The sequence below is a fragment of the Palaemon carinicauda genome, chromosome 43 (genome assembly GCF_036898095.1).
Source record: "Palaemon carinicauda isolate YSFRI2023 chromosome 43, ASM3689809v2, whole genome shotgun sequence".
Taxonomy (NCBI): domain Eukaryota; kingdom Metazoa; phylum Arthropoda; class Malacostraca; order Decapoda; family Palaemonidae; genus Palaemon; species Palaemon carinicauda.
Window position 1 is genome coordinate 60272314 of NC_090767.1, and position 8528 is coordinate 60280841.

Consider the following 8528-nt stretch of genomic DNA (forward strand, 5'->3'; position numbering starts at 1 on the left):
CCTGACTCTGGGAGGTGATTTTCCTAAGGGCTGAAATGCAGGGTTTAGTTCTAAGCTTCAACAATTCAATTTGGGGAGCAGCAGAACGATTACTGTTTTCCCCAGGAAAGGAGTTGACTCCTGACTCCTTTCAGGACTAGGGCCATAAGCATTGCCTCAGGGCTGGCCAATTCAAGGGCCCTTTTGTGGTTTTTATTGCCATGATATCCTAGATGCATTCTTGCATCCCAATACCACTGGTGTAGGCATATATTCTGTGGTGCAGGGGAGCGACCCACCATTGGAGTCTTTTGAGAACCATTCGCTCAGCCACTTTACCGATGCAGCTGAGGAGAGCAATTGGCCTTTAAGAGTTTGGTTCATTTAGTTTGGGGATTGGAGCAGTGTCTTGTTTATTCCTCTGAGGTGGGTGAATTCTCTGAGTGTGAGTCAAGTTGATGATGTGGAGGTATACCAAAGAGGCAGGTGTACCTAGGTGTTTAAGCATAGAGTATGTAATATTGTCCGCTCAAGGTGAAGTGTTTTTGCATTTGGCAAGTGCTGAGTTAAGCTCTTCAGTGGTGTAGGGTGTGTCTGTACGTGCGGGGACATTGCAGGCAGCTTGAATGACCTTGTTCCTGACTGCCGGAGGATATCCTGCCTTATCCTGGTTTCTCTGCTGAGGTTAGAGGATTTGGTTCCCTCAGCAAAGGTTTCTGCAATCCTATCAGCTTCCGCCTGAGGGGTAGGGTGAGTAGGTGTACTTTCGGGCTTATTCTTCCCTGAGACTTTGGCAAACCAGGCCCCTATGGCCCTTAGGGATGTGTGGTTGGAAATATCTCTGCACCACAGAAGCCACTTTTCCCACTTGGCCTCTTTGCTCACCTCAAGCGAGTGGGCAACGACTTCCCGCAGGAGCTGGTAAAACGCATCAGTCCTGTGGCGCCTGAAGAGTTTACGAACTCTGTTGACTCTCCTATTCATTTCCTTGATCCTGGGGCAATAGCACCAGGCGTCTTTGTAGTTTGTATTTGTGTTCTGGCTTCCTTGGCATAGAGGCATCAGCAACAGTGGCAAGTAGGTGCGTGAATTCGTCAAGGACGGGGATAGGGTCCTCTGGGAGGTTTTCCATTTTCCTGAGTCCAGGAGATCATGCTTCTCTTGAAAACATCCCATGTGGTAAAATCAGGGTTCCATCTAGGGGATGGGAGCCTAGAGTGTTGCAAAGCGGTCGCTCGTTAATGAGGGGTGAAGTTCCCATGAGGCTGCAATTTTGCAGCTCCCTGGGGACAAAAGTGAGATCAAGGGTGCCTCTTCTAATGTGAGTACTGATGGCTCGTTGTTGAGGATAGAGACACCAGGGAATTCTTGGAGAGGAGGGTATACAAGTTGCAACCAATCTGGTTGGTGCTGTGGGAGTGTAGAAAAGGATGTCTTGCATTAAAGTCACCAGCTATGATTGTGTGGCTGTTTTCTACGTCTTCGAACATGCGCTCTGCTTCAAGCGTTTTATTAATGTTCTTGTAAATGTTATGAATTGTAAGTGTATTGTGGGAAAGTGTTTCAGTGTTATTGCAAGGGGTTGGAGTGAGCCTAAGGGAGGGAATGGTGATGTTAACCAGGGTCATGAGACCACGTGTGTTGTTAGTGTGGGGTGTCCTGTAAAAGGCGTAATTTTTGTATGAAAAAAGGGCTGTGTCACTAAGAGTTTCCTGGAGAAGCACAACATCTGGCTTTTAGTGTTTCTGTTAGTGAGTGAAGGAGGGCAAATTTATTGCGAATACTGTTAATGTTCCACTGGATAATGTTCAGGTCTGCTTTGTTGAAAGGGAAGGAGTTCAAGTTCTGAGTCAGAATCGCTGCATGGGCTATCCGTGTTTGCTGGCTACCAAGGAGAATAACACAGTAACTAAACCCTTGAGTTTGGATGTTAAATCATTAGCAGCTTTGCTTTGGGCATCAGTGAGGATAGACATCATCTGAGCTAGGACTGCTTTAACGGAGGAACCATGGTTGCAGCTGGTGGAGGCAGCAGCTCCTGTTGAGGGTATTTCTCTTTGTGAAGGAGTGGCCAGGGGCCAGGTAACTGGAGCAGAGGATGTGGAAGCAAGGGATTCCTCCTGCGGGTTATTCGGGGGGAGGGGGTGTTAACAAGGGTGGGGAGGCCTGTGAGGTAGGGTTCTGATGGGTGGGGACGTGTTGTGACTGTGTACTGCCCAAAGAACGGGGATGGTTGCGATCTGAACGAGGCCTCATGGTGGGAAAATGAGTAACTGAATTAAATTCTGGAGGTGATACTTGCTGTTCCTGCTGGGGAAGGGGAACGGAGGACCTACTCCCATGAGAGGCTGCATTTCCATAAGAATGATGTTGTAAGACAGGATTGTGTCTCTGATAGGTGTGTCTGCTGCGGGACCTATTAGAGGAGATGTAACTGCTCTTGACTTCGATTATGTGGCCCAGCCTGCTGGCGTTGAGTAGAACTGTTCCGAGGGGGCCTGAAAAAGAGACCCTTGTCAGCGAGTATGCGATTGCGTTCGGGACAGCTTTTGTTCCACGCATGGTGCTTGAGTCCACAGGTGGGGCACTTGGGGGAATGTTCTCCGTTATCCTTGTATTTCTTCAAGCAGTCTTCAGTTATGTGACCCGTAGAGCAGATACCACATTTGGATCTAGCCTACACTATTGCTATGATGCCCAAATCTTTGACAATTATAACAAGGGTGGGTGTATGTAGTCTTTGACATAGTACCTACCCCATATACCAATGTCCAGCTGTTGTGAGGTGACAGCACCTGTATACTTACACTTAACAGTGGTGGTGCCACGCTCACCTCTCTTCATGCCCTCAGCGTTGCTGCAGCCTGGAGCTAAATTGATTTGTTCTAAGCCATAAGCAGGGAGGTACCCATACATCATAATGTACCTAGTTTTCTCTGGGTGTACTGGGAATCATCTAGAATGAGATCTAAAGCTGATTTATTGTGCGCAGCGACTCTGATGTCACTGAAACGGTTAGTCTTAATTTGAAATTCGGCTTGGGGGGTGTACAGCGTTTACCTGTAATCTCTGTTTCTACGAACACACTGTAAGGGGGGTAGGGGGGGCTGCTGTTCCTCTCTTCACTATCACCGAGTAAAAAAAAGAATATGGGAAAGGTTGAATCTACCTTTGGTGAGACACAGTATTACCTCGGGGATTCTCCTGTGGGTCTAAGTTGTTCTCATCAGGCAATCCTTGCGTTACATCTTCAGATGGAGATCTTGTCCTGATTTATCTGTATTGCTCAGATCATCGGTTACATTTGTGTCTGGACTCTGGAAGATCACTGTCCTCAGTGCTTGTGTCATCCTGGCACTCCAGAGACTGCATCCTCTGAAACTTGTTTTGTTCTTCTGGTGAAGAAAAAACAATACCCTTTTCTCTTTTCCTCGAGGGGTCCTGAGGGGAGGAAGTCTTATGTGGGGGCCCACTCCCTGCAGGGGGAGGGGGGAAGGGTCCTCATCTGCAATTTGCCAGCCGCAGTCAGCGGGCAAACATGCATTGAAAGCTAAAAAGAAATCAGTTGTCACTTATTTACAGAGACACTGAAAACTTAAGAGTTTCTGAAAGAGAAAGCACTTTTCACAGATCAGGCGGATAGCACGAGGGGTTCACTAATCCACCGGATAGCTTGATGGTTACTGCCACTTATCCGGGAAGGGTATGTTGGCATGGTCACCGCAACTAATCCAGACGGGATTGTAGAGAGAACTCTCAGCTGGGTGAGCTGCTAATCCTGGTGAGAGAGACAGTGTCCACTGTGCCAGGTAAGCCAATCCTTTGGGTTGGCTGACGGGTGGGAGTTGTTGTCAGCACAGACTCCCGAGAGCAACTGATGAAGGATCACTGGTCAACTGACTGTTCCAGTGAGACAAGATGCTCTGGCTGATTTTGGCAAGTGGCTGAATGAGAAAAACCCCGCCAGGAGATTCCCGTCATGCAACTGTTCTCAGATGTGTCAAAGGAAGGGTGGGGTGCGCACCTAAACGACCTGGTCATCTCGGGTGTCTGGATTTTGAGAAGAAATTCATCTGCACGTCAATGTCCTTGAAATGTAAGCAACATTTCTAGCACTGTAAGAATTCAAAGATCGTTTGAGGAGGCACTTGGTAATGCTGATGGATGACAACACTACCGTATTTGCCTATGTCAACAAGCAAGGGTGGACGGTGTCACGCCTTCTCGGCAAGCTGACGAAGTGGATGCACATCTGGGCAACAGTTCACGCCATAGAGTTGTCAGCGAGGTACATTCCTGGCAAGAGGAATATACTAGTAGACACAGTCACCAAGGAAAGGTTGTGGGGTTGGAGTGGTCAATATATCCTTGCGTATCGAAGAGGCTTCTTGGTCTGTGGGGTTTGCCGGGGATTGCCATGTTTGGCACATGGGAAAACAAGAAGCTCCCTGTGATTTGCTCCCAGGTTCCAAACCCATTGGCTGCGTTTTAAGATGCAGATTCATTCAAACACGCATGAGATCGCCTGGACGCATACGCCTTTCCTCCATTCAGCCTGATCCGGCCAAAAGTCAACAGTGTGTTGATTACAACAGGACTCAGGATGATCCTGGTGGCTCCCATTTCACCCCATGCTGAGTTATATCTTGATTTGTTATCCCAGCTAGTCAAGGTACCAAGAGAACTACCCCAATGGTTCATGCTCCTCTGTCAGAGTTATCACCATTCCATGAAGTCATTGGATATCTACGGTTGAAGGTTATCTAGCATCTCCTCCAAGAGAAATATTTGTCACAAAGCACTGCACAGATGTCAGGATACTTGTGATGGTCCTGTGCAGCTGTCTACCAGGGGAAGTGGGCCATCTTCTGTGATTGGTGTCGTAGAAAGAATACTTTTCCGGTTGGAGCAACTCTAGCTCAGATCGTGGATTTCATCATCTTCCTTCACTATTAGAAGTGCCTCTCAGTCGTGGCTGTCAAAGGCTACTATTCAACCTTGGGAATGATCTACTTACTGAAGGATATAGATATCTTTTCCTGATTGAAGTTGTTTATGCTCATCAGGAGGTTTAAACAGTCTTGCCCACATCATGACCTCAGTCCCCCCTGAGTGGGACGTAACAGTCGTCCTCAAAGCTCTTACGTGCACCCTGTGTTAGCATTTGAGAAGATCGTCAAACAGAGATCTGACCCTCAAGACTATCTTCTTGCTAACCTTAGCATCGGAGAAGAGAGTAGGTGACTTGCACACACTCTCTTAATTAGTCACTTGCACTGAGTGGTAGAAGATCTTCAGTTTTGTTGCAGAGTTCATAGGCAAGACTCAGAAACCATCAGCTCATGATGCCAAGTTTAAGACCTTCTCCATTACCTTTCTCATGAAGTGGTAATCAAGAGGAGATGTTTTTGTGTCTGGGGGAGCTCTACGGTGCTATCTTTAAAACACCTGACACCTCCTGAGTGTCAGCAAATTTTTGTAAGCACTAGCAGAACAAAAAGAGACGCATCAAGGAACACATTCCCCTTTTGGCTTCGTGAGATTATCCGCACGGCATAAACTTCAGTTCGTGAGAAGGTCGAGGTTTCCAGCTAGGACCAGGGCTCACAAAGTCAGGGGTATCGACTCCACTTTAAGCTGAAACCTGTCGGTAGGACAAGTGCTGAAGGCAGGAGTCTAGAGGCATTAGACCACATTCATAACTTTCTATTGACACCTCTGTGCTTGGGTCTGTGTTGGCTGTTCAATGATCATGTAATCAGTCCAGCTCCTAAATGAGATAGGAAGGATCTCTTCTATGGTAACTTGTAGATGTAAGTCTGGAATGAATGGTAGAATGACCGGCTCTTCCCCATCATTTTTCTCTCCCCCTTAGGGAGGAAGTATTCAATAGTTACATGGTGAATTGGACCTGATGCTGTTAAGTCTACACTTCTGATTTCCCTTCTTTATCTCTAAATAATTATCCCCTCCCCATCTTCCTAAGTGATGGGGAAGATGGTGGAATACCACTGATCATCACAGAGATATTCCAAACTGATATCCCCTTTAAGGAAAGGGTTATTTTGATCGAGTACATGTCTCCTTGTACATACAAGGTCCTATCAATCTTCTCATCCACATGAAAGAATTATGAAGTTCCCGGAGTCGCCACTCTTCTCCTTTGTAGGACCAAGATGTTATATACTTCTAGGGAAGAGAATGAACCCTCCAGTTAGATCCTAAGGGCAACTTCCAACGTACCAAGCAGCGAGTCTCCCTAATTAAAGGACAATGGATTGTATGATGCCTTGGAACTAATCGCAAATCTTTAAAGCAATTTGTATTTTTCCTGGATATAGATACCTGAGTCCTGTAATCCTACTTCCCTCCTTAACCATCCTTCTCAGTCCTTGAACAAAACGAAAGTGTTGAGGGTGGGGTTCCTCACTCGCACGCTCCTCCAGTAGATCACCCCCTCGTAAAATAATTCTAACGACTGCCTCCAGCAGGCACTGAAACAATTGCCTTTTTGAAATATTTTAATTTTTCATTATTTCTCATATCGTTTATTAATTTCCTTATTTCTTTTCCTCACTGGGCTATTTTCCCTGTTGGGGCCCTTTGGAGCTTATAGCATCTTGCTTTTCCAACTAGGGTTGTAGCTCAGCTGGGACAGTATTAATAATAATAATAATAATAATAATAGCAATAACAATAAAGAATTCAGGTTTTTTATTGCTAGGAAAGATGGAAATTTTTATTAAATTGTGATTTTTTTTTGTACAGGCTCTTCCTGTTCAGTCTCTGAATGACTTTAGAAGTATTATTTTATATAAGAAATAAGTTGGAAAATGATCTTCCTCATTTTGTCGACAGGTATAGAAGTAATCCTGGTACAATTATTAGTGAGTTTAGTTCAGTTTTCTTGACAAGAACCTACTAGGCTTGTAATTCTTAAGGTAGTTGAACTATAGCAACCACAGGAAATAAACACAAAAAGTTTGTAAGAATAGAATCATCCGAAATGGGAATATTTCCATACTTTGATTCAATCCTAAATGTTTTGAGTATTAGCTTGATTAGAATATCACTTATAGGTTTACCAGGTGATCTCTGAACATATCTTCTAGCGTGATAAATGACAAACCATGTATAGGACGAGTTGAGAGTCCGTAATACAGTAGTAGTCGAAAGAGGAAACTTTAAGAGAAACTATAAAACACATACTTTATACATACATACATACATGCATACATTATATATACAGTATTGTACTTTATATGTGTATGCCTTTGTATATGTATATGATAATTGAAAATCTCTTATGAAGGTTATAAAGGCACCGTATTTCAGGTTTTAGTGATTCAGCTAGCCTGTGGGGTAACAGCATCTTGCTTTTAAAACCAGGGTTGTAGCTTAGCTAGTAGTAATAATAATAATAATAATAATAATAATAATAATAATAATAATATAATAAGGAAAATCTATGCAGATTGTAGAAGAGTGTATTTTAAAATTTTAAATAGTAGAAGTGAAAAACTGTTCTATAATTTTTCACGGCCTCTAGACATAGGAATGAATGGCGAGCGATTGTGACGCAGTTCCGGTAGGCCCTGCTGCTTCCTCCGGTCGCCTTGGATGACCGCGGAGGTAGCAGCAGTAGGGGATTCAGCATTATGAAGTTTCATCAGTGGTGGATTTCACGGCCTCTAGAAATAGAAATAGGAATGAATGGCGAGCGATTGTGACGCAGTTCCGGTAGGCCCTGCTGCTTCCTCCGGTGCCTTAGATGACCGCGGAGGTAGCAGCAGTAGGGGATTCAGCGTTATGAAGCTTCATCTGTGGTGGATAACAGGGGAGGGTAGGGGGCTGTGGCCCCCTAGCAGTACCAGCCGAACTCGGTTGAGTCCCTTTTCAGGCTGAGAGGAACGTAGAGAGGAGAGGTCCCCTTTTTTGTTTCATTTGTTTGATGTCGGCTACCCCCCAAAATTGGGGGAAGTGCCTTGGTATATGGATGTATGTACAAATGAAGATTGAAAGTTTTTAATATGTGCATGAAGGTTACATAAAGAAACCAGTTGAATATTGGCATTCAACATTTTTATAACTTAGATCTTACTTTGAATATATATTAAGGAATGAATTACTTCCATATTGAGGTCTTGAATTTTCTAATATTCTAAATGTTACTCCTTCAATTTCTTGAATGTTCCTTATAATTTCTAGACATTTTCGTGCATATAAATTGATACCCTAATTTGTTTTTGTTACTGATTTTCTTTTATAAAATGCTTTATTAGCAAACTCGGAATTAAATCTCTTTTATTTATATCAAATCAAAATCATTTAAGACATTAAAAACATTTTTATAAATTTGACCTACAATATGCCTGAGTACTTGTTTAGATTCATTTTCATAAAAGAAAAGCTATAAAAATCAGATCAATTTATATGTCATAATCTCTCCTCATAACAATTTCTATTTGTTATTTTGTAACTTATGTGAGTTCAACTATTAAATCATATTTCCCTTAAATTGTAAGAGGAGTAAATAATTAATTTTATAT